We start from the raw sequence: 19,122 nt of genomic DNA on the forward strand, positions 1-19,122 counted from the left end.
TCTATGGTGACATCTTTCTGGAAATGAACTCTTGCATCTATTGCATCTGGATACACTGATTTGGCTCCTCTGTCCAAATCGTCTGATAACATGCACATCATTGTCTTGATTGCAGTCAGACCAACGACATAATGATGCATAGTGTCTTGCATGATGAGCTTGTCCATGGAAAACTTCGGCAAAACATGTTGAGGATTCTCCACTCTGTACATTTGTATGAAGGTGCCAAAGTTGAGGCATACCAATCCGCTATGTCGATAAGTGCCTCCATTGATGCCTTCAACATGCAAGGTGGATCTTGCTCCAATATCATCTTGTACACTTGGGTGACAGAATGGTCTGACAACTGTATGATGACTCCGCGAAAGCTGCATTCATAAAACAGTTTGCAATAAATTTTTACAGAGGTTTCTGTTGATGTCCATGTCCACTTCAAGCCTAGGAAATTCTGACGGGAAAAGATTGCATCCATGATGTATGCAAACATGTAGATTTTTTCTTGTTGAACTTTGGGCAGTTGTCGAGCTCCTGTTACCTGTTCCTTAAGCCTGTGAGCCAACATGTCAAACCTATTGCATGCTTTGCCTTCACTGGCCAGTTGGTCCAATGCAATCACCCAACTCTGTGGGAAGGTCTCCGTGCTCTCTTAGCCATACAAGAGACATGCAAAGATGACCAAGTATTGATATTCCTTCCATAAAATCTTCGTCTTGTAAATCTGGTTGGGTGTCATCCTGAACTTGACTAGCTCCTTCACCCAACTCTTCAAGATATCTTGGGAGTTTGCATTGGTGTTGGGTATGCTGAAGGGTGTCTCCATTATGATCACTGGCTTCGGCAAGTGGTACATCTGTTGATAGTCCTATGCCCTGAAGGTAACAAACTCTATCCCGCTAACACTGCTTAACACCATTGTCTCGGGATCAGTGTGTGAGACAATCCAATGTATCATGTTTTTGCATGGAAACGTGGGATACCTGCATGTAATTCGGTACAAGTCGGAGTTTTGAATGTTCACATAGACCCTGCAGCCTTAAAGATCTTCCTAAAATGTGCCTGTGAATGCATCATTAATGTTCTCCCATTTTAGCTTGATTTCCTTTTCTATGATCAGCTTGGTGTCTTCGTAAATCGGAAAACTCATAGACACTCTCTCAACTGCACCTCTAGTTGTGATTCTATCGGTGTCCTTTGACCCTGCTCTCTTGGAGGCTATTGAACCTGCACTGCTGAGAGACGGACGAAAACCTATTATACCTGGAGACATTGTGACATGCATGGAAAGAAATATGTAATTTGAAACCAAAGAAAACTTGAGGACTGACATGCAACATACTCGAGAGATTGATGACAAGGATTACATAATTTTCATCGAGAGGCCGGGAGACAAACTGTCGAAACTGCGCAAAAGGAAATTCAGACTATCAGTAAACTAGTTGACTATTGGAATTACCCAATGCGCAATCCATGCTGACCTGCTAGGTGTTGATATTGTGCAATGCGCAATTTCATTCAACAAGGCATGTAGGCCCAAGGAATGGATTATGCAATTTTCTAGGCTAGTACAACACTTCTTCTCATAATTGCGCAAAGCAATCCTGGAGGACAGTGTTTGTCTAGTTTTGTGCATTTTTTGTGAGGAAGGCAGAACCTTCAATCTCATAAATGCACCACGCTATCTGGGCAAGGCAAGGTCTGAGCCAAGGTTGCCCATACTTGTCGATGGGCGACTGAAAACATATGAAGATCTAAATCCATGGTGAAACTGAGTGTAGGAAAGAGTGAATGATCATGCATGAAAACAATGAATGAAAGATTTAGAAAATGAGAAAAAATGCATGTGTGTGAAACGGGTCGCCGAATCGACGACTATTAGTGCAAAAATAGTGTCTTGCATGTGACAATAGTGAGATGCAAATGAAAACTGAAACAATGCTTGTATAGGCTAACATGCATGCAAACGATAGCAATCGTTTACAGAAATCAAGAAGACATCACTCACACAAGCCAAAACACAAAAAGCGACAGAAATGCTACAAAAGACAAGTAAAGTGTATTTACCTGAAAAGAGTTGAGCTGGATGTGCCGAAGAGTCCTTGATGTGATGTGGAATGTCATGGCCTCAAGATCAATGTGAAGAATGAGCTCTGTAGTTTCGAATAAATAATTTTGAGGCTCATGACGCGCATGCCACAAATATAGGAAAAAGCAAAAGTTGGAGGGAAGTTTCTAAAACGATCTTTGCATGTAACCTACAGCTACTAAAAATAGATCCCTAGAATCTAGGGATGCTTTTTGCATGTTTATTTTCTATTTCGAGAAAGGTAGCTCATGTATTCCAATCAAGTTTTTCGGTTCCTGGGTGGAACTAGTCAACCTGAAGGCACATGCAACAACCTGCAAGATTGAGAGAGGGTTTTGTGTAGTTTTTGGGCTGAGATGGGTTGGTTGTCCCAGAGGGATTATGCAATTTCTAGGGTCAATAGGTGACTTCTTCCCATAATTGTGCAATTTCTGGGCTGAGATGTAGTGCTGGGCCAGATTGCACAGTTTTCTTTGGGAAGATTGTCTGACTATTCTAATCAATTCCTGAGCCCAACAGGTTTCCCAATAGATTTGCACAATTTCTAGAGGGAATGTTGGTTTCCCTCGAGAATTGTGCAATTTTCCGAGGGATTTCTCAGCCAGAAACTAGCTTAAGTCCGAAATGGCAACCAGTGAACGGTGTGAAGAAAACTGACATGCACAGGCTGGAAAGCCACTAAAAACCCAATGAAGCCTATGTACTTGGTAGTCTAAGACATGCTACTAGGATGGTTGGCAGGGAGGCTGCAAAATGAAGCTAAGGAGAAATTTTGGAGGGTGGTTGTAGCCGTTATAACAGAGAGTTAGAGTCCCACTCTCAATTTCCATATCTCTCGTAAGAGAAGTATATACCCATGTTTTATGTTTGTGCATATTATGTCTCTATTTATTTTGTTGAAACAATATTGTGTTAAGAGTGGGGGTGTTGTTTCCTATATGAACAAGAATGCCACTATTGCATGTACAAGATTTATGGAATGCTTCATTTTTTTCATGGAATTTATTTGTAGAAATTCTCTCGAATGTCTTCCTTCAAGAATGGTTATTCCTGTGATCTTCCTAAGTTTGCAGGTTGGTCTATGTGACCTGTGTGTGAAGAAGTGGATGACCTTTGTTAATTAATTGATTGATTGTAAGAAAAATAATGAGACTAGTGGGTCCTAGTTTCTAATTCATAGTCGTGGGTGGATGACATTCATATGTGTGTTTGTGTGTGTGTTTCTTTGCAGGATGGGTTAGGTTGTGTTCTTGCAAGCTCATGCAGGATACCGATGGATATATGTGTGTGTGTGTGTTTGTAGGATGGGTTAGTCCGAGTTCTTGCAAGCTCAAGTGGGATAGTGATGGCTATATATTTGTGTGTGTGTGTGTGTCTGGCGCTAAAGGGAAGGTACCTTTAAAACCACCAGTTTCAAGCTATTGTACACAATGATCAAGTAAGGTTGAGCCTTGATGCCTTAATTGTCAAGCTCTAAGTATCAATAGATCTATTCACTTAGAACCACCATGACTGAACTTGCAGGTCAAGATTGGTTCTAAAACCATTCCTAGTATAAATGTTGCAGGCTGAAGTTTGGGACCTAAGAATTCCATAACCCTCATAATATATATGACCGGTCACATCGACCAAATGCTTGTCTAGGGAAAATTTGGGTCGTCGAAGGAGTGCGTCCATGGTCGTTGGATGATCCTGAAGGTTCCCCTCCCCCCCCCCCCCCCACGGTAGTTTCGGATGGAGCATGGTATAAATTTAACAGGGTATTATCCCTAGGGTGATGTGTCCTTCGAGGGTTAGGGGGTGTACTTACAATACCTCCCTTATAATGTATATGTATCATATCTTGGGTTGCGCATACTATCTAGTGGGGTATTACCTGACCAAGATGAATGTGTCAACAACTATGGTAATACAACCTTTTGGAAGAGTTAGGTAAACTAGGATTATCGCGTGGGAACCACGAGGCAAGTTGGTGAGGTGGCAAAAATTAAAGTTCTAATCTCTGGATGACCATATCTTTGGATTTGAGAGTGAGATCAGAGTAAAAAATTTTCATCAAAATTGTTTTGATGAGACAAACATGATGGTATCATCTATTTTGATTTTTCTGTAGAAAATCCTATAGATTCACAAGCTCCTGTAATGTACTAAAACAAAATACAAGAATCTACTTCTACTTTCAACCAACGGAGGCTAATAAATTGATGAAAAAAATAATAGCAAGAAGAAGACAAATCAATGGCACATAACATAATAAATATCCAGGGAAAGCCTCAGCTGAAAACCCCCATTATCTGTATTGCATTAAATTAGAAATCCAAGATGATAATACAATGCTTGTTCTCATAAGAACAATCCTAGAACTTAGTATGATATATCTCCCAGCTCACAAGTAAGCTCAAGCCAAAACTTAGCCTCTTCTTCTACTCTCCAAGCCCATATTTCCTTGCGCAATTCCTATGGATGATCAACCCATATTAATGGGAGGCCAATGCATCCAAAATTGTGCAATACCTTCAAGGTTCAGTTCCGATTGCATGCATGATCTATACAACTTAGTAAATCATACAACTAGTAGTACACTATCCCTGCATTCTAGTCTCAATTGGGTCTTTCTATGAATCGACATGCATGTGTTTCTGATGAGGGAATCTTCAGTTAACTGAGTAGCACTAGTTAATGCATTAGTGCACCAACTAACTGTTAACTCACTGTTAGTTTCTCAAACAGTTTGGAACTAATTTAACTAGACTTAACTCAGTAAACTAAGTTAACTAATTAAAATTCATACTTAACTCATCTTGGACCCCTATAATATAGGGAGAACATATACATGACTTCAAAAATACTTCCAACTCACAATTCCTAATCTAATTAAGTTAATTAAACTTAATTAAATATTTACAAGTTGCTATGAGAATAGAATTTGATTTTAATTCTTAGTTTAATTCAAGGACAAATTAAACTGGAATTTCTTGTTGCCATTTCTCAACACTCCCTCTCAAGAAGAAAGGGATTATCAGCCACCCCGATTCTATCTCTGTGAAAATAAAATTTACATCTTGACAATTACTTTGTCAAAATGTCAACATCTTGCTCCTCCATGGGAATGTACTCTAACAACATAATCCACCTCAAAACACAATCTCTGAGATGATGATATTGGATATCAATATGCTTGGACCGATCATGAACAACTAGATTTTCATAGAGTTTGATACAACTCTGAGTATCACAGTAACTCACAGTTGGATCCATCTGCTGACCAGACAAACCAACCAGGATCTTCTTCATCCCAATGGCCTCACATGTTTCCTGACTAGCAGCCATGTACTCTTCCTTTGCCGAACTGAGTCCAATTGATCTTTGTTTCTTGTTGTATCAAGAAACTGTCATTGATCCAATACTGAAGATCCCTCCTGATGTGATATTCTTGTCAAATGGACTCCCTACCCAATATGCATCAGTGAAGCCTTCAATATTCACTCCCTCTATCTGTCTATACCATAATCCATACTTAGAAGTGCCCCTGAGGTATCTCAACACATTCTTTTCCACCTTCCAATACAACTTGGTAGGCCTAACCATCACTTGACTAAGTTGGTTAACTACATAGCACATATCCGCTCGTGTGTTCACCAAGTACATGAGTGAACCCACAAGCTGCCTGTAAATAGTAGCTTTCACTACTTCTCATGAAGTAGCATCCTCCTTCCTATAGTTACCTGCAAGAGGAGTCTCCATTGGTTTGCTTCTGTCCATGCGGAATCTCCTGAGTATCGGATTGGCATACTTTCCTTGAGACACAAACAACTCCCCATCTCCCTACAATACCTCCATGCCAAAAAAGTAATGCACGAGCCCATGTCCTTCATCTCAAACTCTCTTTCAAGGTCCTCCTTGCAAGATTTTATCAGCTTATCATCACCTATCAGTATGAGATCATCAACATAAAGTACAATGATCAACAGTTTACCTTCCACCACTATGTGGTACAAGTTCACATCCGCTTCAACCTTCGTGAAGCCCAACCTAGTGAAGTAGTTATCTATCCTAGTGTACCAAGCACAGGGTGCTTGCTTCAGCCCATAAAACGCTCTCTTGAGCTGAAAAAAATGTGAATCATGGTCAAAGGTTTCAAAACCTTTAGGATGCTCTATGTATGCCTCTTCCTTAATCATGCCATTAAGGAAGGTTGTCTTCACTCCATCTGATGGATCTTCCAACCCATTTGTGCTTATAGTGCCAATATAGATCTGATTGATGAGCAAGGAAAATTTTAAGAACCCCCCCTAAATTTATAAATATAATAAATGGGCGAATCTCCATGGTATATAGGAAAAATGGAAGGCGATTTTATCAATAATATAATATGTATATATAATTTTTTGGCGAATCTCTCACCAGGCATGGCGAATATTTTACTCAACTATAAAATCTTGTAAGATCTTGGTGAGTCTTTCACTAAATAATAAAACTTTGTAAAGTCACATTGATTCACCAGGCATGGCGAATATTTTACTCAACTATAAAATCTTGTAAGATCTTGGCGAGTCTTTCACTAAATAATAAAACTTTGTAAAGTCACAGTGAATCTTAGCATAGGCTACATGCTGGTTTCATTCCCCCATTTAAATAGGCTACATTCCAGGTGAATACCATGGGTCAATACCATGTGCCATTTTGGTGAATACCATGGGTCAATACCATGTTCCATTTTTATTTTTATTAATTCTAATATTAGGGTTAATAATGGTTTTTTGCATGGTATTAATAACAATCTAGTCCATGGTATTTGTCCCATAATATTTTGGCCATAGGTTTCACCTGAATATAACCCATTTTTTGAGTGTTCGTAAATATAAGGTGACTTATGGAGTAAATATAAAAAATGTTTTATTTGTTTACCATACCTCTCGTTTATTTATATTTTTATTAATTTACCATACCTCTTTTACAAATATGGTATTTGGCCCATAGGATTCACTTAAATAAAACCTTGGTTATGGACTAAATATAAAAAGAGGTTTTATTTATTTACGATACGTCTAGTTTATTTATATTTTTATTTATTTACCATACCTCCACTTTACTTATATTTTTATTTGTTTACACCTTACATGTATATAAGGTGACTTATGGAGTAAATATAAAAAATGTTTTATTTATTTACCATACCTCTCATTTATTTATATTTTTATTAATTTACCATACCTCTTTTATAAATATGGTATTTGGCCCATAGGATTCACTTAAATAAAACCTATTCTTGAAAATGGGCGAATGGATTCACTTAGATAAAACTTATTCTTGAAAATGGGCGAATGGAAGGTTGTAAGTCCTAATTTCAAGGGCTAAATTTACCTTTTTTACCCTCTCCCTTAAAATAAGGTGGGCTATTTGAAGTGATTTGTAAAAATGTACTATGATACAAAATATTCGCCCACTAAAAATTTAAAACCCATTAATTTCGCCAAAGGGCGAACATTCGCCCCTAAAATTATCCTTGGATGAGTACCTTGCAATAGGAGCAAACATCTCATCATGGTTAATCCCCTCTACCTATGAAAAGCCATGGGCCACAAATCTAGCCTTATGCTTCTCCACACTACCATCTGCAGCTTGTTTTACCTTGTAAAGCCAACAGGAGCTCACCACTAATTTGTCCTCTAGTCTCGGGACCACATCCCAAACACTATTATGAATTACTATGGAGTCATACTCCTCCACCATCGCATCAGCCCAAATAGGCTATTACACTGATTCCTTAAAGGAAGATGGCTCTATCACAACACATTCACCCATAAGAGCCATGTATCCAGTGTACCTCTTAGGTGACCTCCTCTATTTGTGCTGAGAAGTTTGTGCTCCCATATTCTCCGTGCATCATCCAATAATTTGTCAACCTCTCTGGTGTGCTTTCTTCCCTCTCTAGAAGAATCTACCTGAGTGGATGTCTCCACTCCTGGATCCTCTGCATGTGGATGCTCCACATCAATCTGAGGCTCCTCAACCTTGGGACCTAAAAGCTCCTCATCCGCATGTATCTCAATCTTCCTCTCAAGGAAAATTCGCATGGGCTTCTCCTCATTGAATCTAACATCCCTGTGAACCATTGCAATTTGACTAGTCGACATGTACACCCGATAGTTGTGAGGTGTATCAGTGTACCCCACAAATATCACCAACTCTGCTATTGGCTCAAGCTTCTTCTGTGCATATTTCGTCACATGGAAATATACCGATGACCCAAAAATCCTGAAGTGACCAACATTTTGCCTCTTACTGGAATAAGCTTCCTCTCGTGTCTTCATCTCAAGTATCCGATGTGGGCTATTGTTCTGAACATAAAATGTTGTGTTGCATGCCTCAACCCATAAGTGTAGTGGTAGGCCCTGATCATGCAACATTTCCCTCACTTCCCCTACTATGCTTTTGTTCTTCCTCTCGGCCACCCCATTCTGCAGATGTTTGTGGAGTGTCGTCAACTCCTGTTTAATCCCTTCTGCTACACAAAATTTCTTAAACTCATTTGAGACATACTCACCACCATTATCACTCCATAGGGATTTGTCACACGGAATAAGTCGATCTTGCGGACAAGATAGACCTTCCTAGAATCTAAAGAAGACCTAATGACAAGCAAACCAACCAGACACTATCTTTCTCTAAATATGCTTTGATAAAAAAATAGAAAACAAGTGTTTTTAGGGCCTACCTTAGGTCCAATGCAAGCTTGTGGATGCCCTCACTCCTTTGATCCAAGTGAGCTCCTTTTCGCGAATCTGCAAACACAAACAAGGCAAACAAATTAAATAGCACCTGAAAAGCAAATTGCATAAAACATATTTAACATGAAAGTCAAGGAGCCCATGAAACAAATAGCATAAGATACTTGTTGAGAAAAATGAGTTTGATTGTATTAAATCAAAAGAAGAAGAACTTTACAACCTTTTCCTTGACGTTGTACAAGCTCCTCCCAGGGTCCAATAAGAAGTCTCCTCTACTTTGACAAGTTTCACTCACTCCCCAATGAAGCCAAAAAAGATGTGTGATCTCTCCTCTTAAGCTCAACTAGGAAGTCTTGATTTCACCAGGATTTACCCTCAAAAATGTTCAGCTTCTAACCTCTCTAGCAACCAGCCCAATGCCTGTATTTATAGTGCAACGGAGGGAGGTTACTAGGTCATCCTTCAAAGGGATAAAGCCCTCCTTCAAAGGGGTGTCTCCTCTCATCAAGGGATTAGCTCCTTCTCTTTTGGGATGCATGAACCACCTCAGAGCGAACAGTCCACGTCAAAATTCCTTCTATAAACCTCTAGAATTAACCCAAAGTTAGTTTTTTAAGATAAAACTTGCGCCTTTTGACTTTCACAGGGGTTCGCACCTACACCATTAGGGACAGAGCAGGCAGGTCCGCAGTTTTTGTACACAGAAGGTGCGGGACCACAGGTGACCATGAGAGAAAGTGCGGAACCAAAGTTACATTGGTTTTTAATGTCTTTCTCTCATTTCCAAAGCTTGATTTGAAGAGCTGAGGTCTGAGACTTGATTAGGAGGACAGTACAAGTGATGATAGACCCGTACTGACTGCAAATAATCATGGTGACGATATTTTTGTGTAACAGATTGCCCCCTAAAGTGCGAAGTCTGTAGTAGATGAGGATTTCTTATCATTTAGGAAGAGTGAAGTACTTTATCATTTCGAGGATCATCTTGTGGAGAACCCGATTGGAACCTGTAAAAACATTCAATGCAAAATATATATATGAGATCATATCATCGCTGAAGTAGGCATTCCCATGCTCAAATCAAAACTGACTAGAAAAACTAACTACTGCTCTGATACAGGAATGATCTTGTAAAACATCACAAGTATAGACTCATATGGACACAGTATGGACGCAACCATCTGTTTATGAATAGTCCATTATATAATGAATACAAAATTCGTCGCAGCCTGGATTGTGGAAACTAGATCCAAGGTCTTCATTTCTACTTTCCCGCAATAGTACGATTCTATCCATGCGAATGAATGTGTTGATGTCGAACATGGTAGAAACCACTTGATTACCAGTCAATGATGTAAACTGTTAACAAGTGTGAGAGAAACCACCAATGATGTCAATGGCTCTCAAAGTACCCAGTACAATCCATGAGATGCAAATAAATGTGTTGATTTCGAACATGTCATGGAATCCTTTGATCGAAATTCAATGATGTAAACTGTCGTCAAAGGCGAGAAACCTGCCATTGAGGCATGCAGACTTCAAGGTACTGACAATTCCTAGATCATCTTTCTAGATAATGAGTTGATGTCGATAGAAAGCGATCCATCGTAGGCAAGACCACAACACGAAATCATAGATCAAGTTGAAGAAATTTAGTTGCAAGGACTGACTCAGGGATGGTCAAGATGGATGACAGATATTTTGCAGATGAATGGCTTATTGACAATGACCTCTTGAACACATAACGACACGACAGATGGCTTGGTGACGATTGACCCAAAGTTAATACCCAGAAACCGGCTGAAGACTTTCAATGTGGTTTGATCAACTGTTAGGTAAAGTATTTCCCAACCCAGGTGAATGAAAGTGTTGTGTTCAAGAGTGGTTACAAAGTATGACAAACAGGCTCATTTTTCTCTCTTTTCCCCCACCATTTCTGGCAAGTACCTCTTTATTTTTGACAAGCTTGAGGAGGATAACATTTGCTTGATTATAAGCTCATCCTTCAGATGAGTCCAACTTAGTTTAAATTCGAACCCTAAGAAGGAGTGGTTCGTTCCTGTTTGTAATTGAACAAGTCCTTTAGTGTGAAATTTTAACGAGTCCAGTATAGGAGAAACTCGGCGTTTTTCAATTTTAGAGAGTCTGAAAAAACTTAAGAAGACTCCAGGATTGACCTTTTTCGTAAATTTGTGTCTCCCAAGCCTGAAAAAGTATAAAATAATACTTGAGAGAACTGCTTGATCTTTTACGACCAAGGAGTAATTTTCGTCATTAGTGCCTTTGACCCGAAAAAGTAAAAAAGTGATCAATGACACATCGTTTTATGACCGATATCGAATTTGAAACGACAAAAATCCGGCAATCTTTTCATGTTTTTTACGGTCGAAAAAGAGTTGTAAGTGGACCGTCTTTTAATTCCGTTTTAACGAGTTTAAAAGAAACACTCGACAATCTTTTCATGTTTTAGGAGTCAGAAAAGAGCTTAAAGATGACTCTACATGTTTTTTCGTTGAAAATGATAGATTTCGCTTGAATAATCCTTTATTCTGCACAAGAACACAAACATTACTCATACGTGTTTGAAATGGATAAAAATGTCGCAAAATACCTTTTTAAAGAGAAACATAAACAAATTTGCAATTTATTTACTCAAAAAACTTATAAAAAGGGTCTTTGTCAATTCATTTTTACCGTTTGAGTTTGGGTGAGAAAATAGTGCTTTTGCTCAGAAAACTTCCCGTGAAGATTGCGGAAAATCCAACCGTCGGAATCGAATGTCGTCTTCTCCAGGTAATCCACATCATCCCACTCTTCATTTTTAACCATTTAATTTTTTGTTTTAGTCCTTTATTTCATTTTTGGGAGGGTTTTTAGGCGCAAAACCCGCGCGCGGGGCCCGCAGGTTTACCATTGCGGGCCTGCGGACCCCAACTTTTTCTCCATTGGGAAAAAGCTCAGGGTCCGCACCTTCCGTGTAGAAAAAGTGCGGTCCCACGCACTGTGTCTAACCTGGAGGGTGTGGTCCCCACCGCAAGGGTTTTGAACCCAAAAATTCTCAAAAATGGACCACACAAAATATTTTCTAGCATTTTAATTTGTCTTTATGCTTGATGCAGAGAGTACATCATGCTAGATTGGCGTGAACGAGAGCATGAGGACATGGATTCCACTGCATGGAATCATCAACCTTCACTTGATGCTTTGAGGGCATGCGGATTGTACAAATACTGGGCCATTCCTAGCATGAGGGCTCAGGTGGATTTCTTACAGTGGCTGGTTGACAGATGGAGCATACAGGACCAGTGCTTCTTCATTGGTGGCCACCAGCTTGAAATCGAGCCAGCGAACATATATTTCTTGACTGATTTGCCTAAGAGAGGCAAAGACTTGACTCTGTTTGGGGCTAGGCCAGGTGGCCAGTCTGTCGATAGCCTCAGGCTAGAGTACTGCAACAGCCAGGCTAGAGACAAAGGGATAGACATAAAGACCATATCCCGTCCTGAGCTCATGGTGATTGCGTTCACTGTCACCAGACTTTGCAGAGCTGCCGCATTACATATTGCCACCGGATCCTAGATGCGTATGGCAGTTGATTGCTTTCGAGGCACCATATTCAACTGGTGCGATGCCGTGTTGGCCAATCTAAAAGGCCAACTGACCAGGGCCAAAAACGGACAACTAAAGACCTTTGGTTATGGGGCTTTGGTTGTGAGTTTTGGCCTGGAGAGGGTTCCTATGTTGATCCCACAGCACCTTACTGTTGGAGCTGGGCTTCCTCGAGAGCCCAAAGTGATTCGATGGGTCGCAGTCATGGCCCGTCACCCGGACGAGAGGACAGAGGTTGCTCGATTCAAACCTGAGTATTTCCAATGGCTCGAAAACCACGTCTTTTCCATTCAGGACTTCCCTTACGCTGGGATAGATTTTCGTGGTGACCCAGACATGGTTCTTCCACCAGGAGAGCAGTGGGACGAGTCAGGTAAAATCCTTTTCAACATTTTTCCTATTTTATTTTTTTGTTATTTTTGCATCGTCTCAAAACTGATAGTAAAAATTTCAAATGCAGATGTGGGTCCACAGCGACCAGCCGCTCTCCGGCCTTACGAGAGGAGGCAACCAGTTGCACTCGCGCCAGCCCCACAGGACGAATCAGCAAAGCTTTTGGCCGAGTTGAAGGGTCATCTCGAGCGCTTGACAGGAGATATTCCTGAGACCACTATAGACGACATTCCTCGTCGACTTCAGCGCTATGTGATTGGGGTCCCGGGACCTTTTAGGAGGTTCCTTTACAAGGTGGCCCGTGCAGTGATTTCTTATAGAGATCATCACCAGTGATAGGATGATCGCCTATTGTGGGCACATATGACATTTTTGTTTTTTGTACTTATCATTTTTGCCGATCATAAGGTGTTTTTCAACCTATGATCGAGGACGATGTATTTTTTGACATACTCCTATATATATATATATATATATATATATATATATCACTATTACCGACTTATCTTGTAAATCATGTTATGGAATGGTTTTAAATTTACATGTATGATTATTGCAAATGTCTATTTAACATTCGAGAAGCAATTGCATCTGCTAATGTATTTAAAGACCTTGGAATATGCTGATATTCAATATAATCCAATTCATGTTCCAAGAGACGCACTCTCAAAAATAATCTTAATAACACTGGATTTCTAATGGCATACACTCTATTAAGCTGTAATACAACGAGTTCAGAATCTAACCTCACTATCAAACTCTGAATCCCAAATGAAATAGATTCAGATAATAACTCAATCAATGCACTATACTCAGCAATGTTGTTCATTGTTTGACCGAGGCTTACCCCATGCATAGATACTAACTCGTCAGAGGGCGAATAGATAACCCACTCTACGGAAGAGATGTTCCGTGTATTACGACAAGCACCATCAGCGAAACCAATGTATGTTTGGAGAGGCATCGACATCTGCAATATCAAGAGTAAAACAAAGATAAGCAGGAATAATGACGAAAAAAACACTCTCTAAGCTAAGCACACTGTTTAAACTAAAACACACCAGCTAGAAAGAGAAAACTATCCTAACTAAATCTCCATACCCATTCTTTTAAGCATAATACCTCTTCAAGTAAAGGCCATTTCTGGGTTTACCCAAAGAGTCCCCATCAAAGTCTACCAATTCATAAACCCCTTTGGATAGCTTTCGCTTGACAACATAGGGACCATGCCACATAGGAATGAATTTTCCAGCGCCTAATTTATCATTAGCTTGATCATAAACTAAGACTAGATCTCCTTCCGAAAAATTTCGAGGGGTCACATTTCGATCATACTGAGCTTTCATTCGTTTTGCGTGAGTTTCGATCGCCAATGCAGCATCACGTCGATTCTCATCTAATTGAGCCAAGTATAACAAACGCTTTTCCTCTTCGGAAGTGGCTAGAAGTAACTCGATGGCCATTTGCAGTGACGGTATTTGGCATTAAATGGGTAACATGGCTTCCAAATCATAGATTAGTTGGAAAGGAGTGAACCCTGTTGATGTTTTTACTGAAGTTCGGTACGCCCAAAGTGCTGAAAATAGCATGTTGTGCCAATTTGATCGATGAATCCCAATGATTCGTCGGATCATGATAACTAAAACTTTTTTGATGGACTCAACCAGACCATTTGCTTATGGATAATAAGGGGTTGAACTATCGTGACGTAAACCAAGCGGGCCTGTAAGTTCGGTCATCATAACGTTTCGAAAATGACGCACATGATCAGTGATTATCGCTTGTGGGACACCAAACCTAGCAATTATATGATTGAACATGAAAATTGCAGCTGTCTTGTCATCTGCCTCGAATGTAGGCATCGCCTCGACCCACTTAGTAAAATAATCTACCGCAAGGATGATATACGCATGCCCCCCGGCCGAGTGAGGGTTACATGTAATAAAATCGATACCCCATTTGGCAAAAGTACCAACGGCAATTATAGGGTGGAGAGGATCAGGTGGAACGCGCATCTTACGATAAAAAATCTGGCAGTTGTGGCATTTTCTGACCGTCGTAATATAATCTTTAAATAAAGACAGCCAGAAGTAGCTAGCGCGCAATATCTTTTGGGCTGTGGCAAACCCAGACATATGACCGACACACGCTCCAGAGTGACAGTCATTTAGAACCCTTTCAGCTTCCTCATGAGTTAAGCAACGTCGAAAAACAGAATCTGCCCCATGGCGATAAAGAGTATCTCCAATAATCCTAAATTGTTGGGACTGGAATCGAATTTTTCGACGTTCTAACCTTGAAATTTCTGGCCGAAAGGATTGGGTCTGGAGATTAGCGATGATATCCCCATACCACGAATCTAAAGTGCTGATTAGAAACGAGGATTCGTCTGCAATGGGCTCCTCCGCCACAGTTTCCGTGTCAGCACGCGGGAAGTCACACATTAACTTCGCAAAAACTAAAGATTTCTTAGACTTGGATTTCTCAAATTCCAAGTCGAACTCTTGCAGGATAAGGATCCATTTATAGTACTTTCCCCCTAGCAATTTCTTGGTCAAAATATAGATCATAGGGTTGCAATCTGAAATTACTGTAGTTTTACGTAGTAGAATGTAGTGACGAAAACGTTGGACAGCTTGAACAGCTGCCAATGCCAATTTCTCCACATGTGAGTATTTTAGCTCAGTTGGATTTAAAGTTCGACTAAGGTAATATATCACATGTTCAGTTCCTGATTCATCTTCCTGAACTAAGACCATTCCAATGGTGGAATGAGAAGCGACGAGATACAAGAAATAATCTTGGTTGTAGTTGGGAGGATGCAACAACGGTGCATGGGTCAATGCGTGTTTGAGTGCATCAAAAGATTTCTGAGCTATCTCATCCCAATAGAATGGAGTATTCTGTTTCAACAACCGGGTAAAACCCTTTGTAACCTCGGCGTAGTTAGGAATGAATCGTCGTAAAAAGTTTGCTTCGCCCTGCAAACTTTGGAGTTGGCGAAGACTCGAAGGAGGAGGCAATTTGATGATAGCTTCGACCTTTGAGGGATCAACGCGAATGCCGGCTTTCGAAACTACAAACCCCAGCAATCGACTCGTTTCTATACAAAAGACACATTTGTGTGGGTTCAACCGAATACGATAATGCCTACACCTCATAAAGATTGCTCGTAAATGGACGAGGTGATCAGCTCGATGTAATGAATGAGTAGGCAAGTCATCAAGATAAGGTTGCACAATGTGCTTGATGTCATGAAACGCATAAGACATCGCCCTTTGAAAAGTTGCTCCAGCATTCTTAAGCCCAAAAGGTAATTTGCAATAAGAAAATGTCCCCCATGGACAAATGAAAGCCGTTTTTGGTTGATTGGCAGGTAGAATGTTGATTTGATTGTATCCGGAAAAACCGTCCATAAAGGAGAATATTTCGCTGCCGGCACAATCATCAATGATTTGATCGATATAGGGAGTTGGGTAATTGTCCTTTGGACAGGCTCGATTAATGTCCCTATAATCGATGCATATTCTTATTGTTCCCTGTTTTCTGTTAACCGGAACAATATTCGATACCCAATCCGTTAACGGGATCGGATAAATGAAACCTGCTTTCAACAGTTTTTCAACTTCTGCTTTAATTGCAGCAGCTTTTCGTGGGTGAATCTGACGCAAATGTTGCCGGATGGGTTTAGCGTCCGGGTAAGTCTTGATTTCATGAACAACAATCGCGGGATCAATTCCTGGCATTTCCTCATAGGACCAGGCAAACACGTCGCGTAATTCTTGAAATAGGGCCTTATATAATTGAATTTCGTCATCTGTACACAAGGCACCTATATGAATGTTCTCAACAATTCTGGGCTTAACCGAAATGTCAATAGGAATAGTTCAAGAGATGTTTCCCAAATTTAACTCTGAATCAGGATGTTTCATTGGATTCTGAGGTTCCTTGACATATTCAGTTGTAAAAATTGATGAGAAATCATTTTCAAAATGATCATCCTCAGGTAAAAACGAAGATCTATGATGGAGATCTTCCCATGGTAAATCATCTACACATAGGATTTCACGAATTTTCTCATCAGAGTGAACAAGTTTAGAAAACGTAGTTAAATCCGAGGTTGATGTGAAAAGTGATTCCTCACGGACCACATTCATTAAGTCATTTTCGGTTGAACACGGGTCAGCAAAAGACTGCACGACTTCATAGGCAATTTCATATGGACTCAAAGGCATGGAATTACCAAATGTGTCTATCTCAGATTCAGAAGGGATGATCCAAGGATCATCATAAATAATGGTGTCTGATGTAATCATATGAATGGTTGCAAATGAAGATGATGCGTTGATTGGAGGAAAAGGAAAAGTTCCCAGTTAACCGACATCTTTAACTAATCCTACTCCAACATCCTTATATGGGATAGTCGTTTTACCAACATGTTGAATACTCTCCGAAGAGGCTGGGTCGAATGAAAAGTAAGCCAGCTGGTCTATTGTTATGATCTTCCCATTGTGTGGAAACTTTATTACTCGAAAGATCGATGAAACGACCACTGTCATAGCGTAAGACCAACTTCGACCCAAGAGAAGGTTGTAATCTAGAGGGGCATCAACCACCTCCACATCTAGACTAACGGTTTTTCCTTCAACCCCTATAGGCAAATCCTGTAGAATACCAAAAGGATGAAACCCACGGCCATCAAAGGCCTTTAGATCGTCGGGGATTGATTTAGCGAAGGAGAACCAAGCAATCTCCAACACTGTATCGACATAATACACGTTGAGGCTCCCTCATCAATTACAGTCCGATGAATAGGCCTATTTTTTACTATCACTGGAATCTGGAAGGCCATTTGATGAGGCAACCGCGGTGTACTATTTTCTAGATCGAAAATTATTAGGTTCGGGTCCTGAAAATCAACAGCTCCTATAGCCGACAAAAGTAATTTACGTTGTGCTGGGCATGATTGTAGCACTTCCAAAGCCGACATTGCTGAGGGTGAAACAGCTAAATCCTCAACAATGTTATAATTCTGAGCTGCTCTCACATGTGGATTGAAAGCTGACTTTCGAAGTATACCCTTGGCGGGCGGTTTGATTACCAAGTCTGGATTAGGTTTCTCGATCTGTAGTGGATCGGAACCGGGAGTTGAGGTTGATGGATTAGAATGAGAAGATTCTGCTTCTTTACCATAAACATGACTCTTACTACCATAATCTTGCGATCGAGTCGCAATCCTAACATGGGACATCATCAGTATGGGTTCTTCATTGGTACTCGAGGATGAACCTATCATCTCATTGTCTTGAGCCGGAAAAGGATCCTTCAAAACAGCAGGAGTTTGGGAACCTTTGACAATCTTCGCAACCTCTGCACGATGAGGGCAGTCTCTTGTAAAATGTTCATCGTCACAAATGAGACAAGGATAACGAGGTTTGCGCTTTTCATCATTGGATTCCGCCTTTTCAGGTTTCTCCTTTGAACTTTTATCTATTTTATTCTTCTTCTTTCCTTTCTTCTTCCCACCGGATTTTGATTTGGCTGTAGATGACTCTACAACGTGAATATCGGCGGAAATCTCTGTAGAAGAATCTCCTATTGGGGAATCAGGCAAGGTTATAATGGGAGAATAATTCTTGGAAGAATTCTTCTTACTTTTAGTGTTAACCGTGCCAATCATACCATCGGCGGCATGAGATCCCGAAGGAGCTGCAACGATTTGATTTTGCTTGGGAAGATCGGGGATTTTTTCGTGTAACGTACCCGACTGAGTGTAGACCAAGTCAAGGTACTGTGCTTGAGCAATGACTTGCTCTTTAGTAACAACTCCGGCTTTAGCAACATCTTCAGTGATCTTTGGCAACAAAGATTTTACGAACCACTCAGCCAAGATTTGATCCGGACTAAATACCTTCACTAAACGACGTCGACGTCTCCACTCATTAATATGATCTGAAATGTAAGTGGATGTTGATTGTTTTATCGAAGTTAACAATTTCGTGCCATTGTCATATCGGACTGGCAACTGAAAATGAGTTAAAAAAGAGGTAGCTAATTGACTAAAATTATAAAAAGTGCCTCATGGTAACTCAATGTACCACTTGGCCGCGAGACCAATTAGAGTGCGTTGGAAAAGTCTAAGATGGATTGAATCATCTGTAATGGAGTTAGACGCACACCAGAGGTGGTAAGTCATCACATGGTTAGACGGGTCCTCTCCTGATTTACCTTCGAACTTTGGGAATGTCACTGGGCAACTTATTCGGCATTGGCGGCCAAAACGGAAGATAATTAATGGGATCGTTC

The sequence above is a fragment of the Pinus tabuliformis genome, chromosome 3_2 (assembly GCF_031772625.1).
Source record: "Pinus tabuliformis cultivar Carrire ecotype Pingquan chromosome 3_2, CPIR1, whole genome shotgun sequence".
NCBI lineage: Eukaryota > Viridiplantae > Streptophyta > Pinopsida > Pinales > Pinaceae > Pinus > Pinus tabuliformis.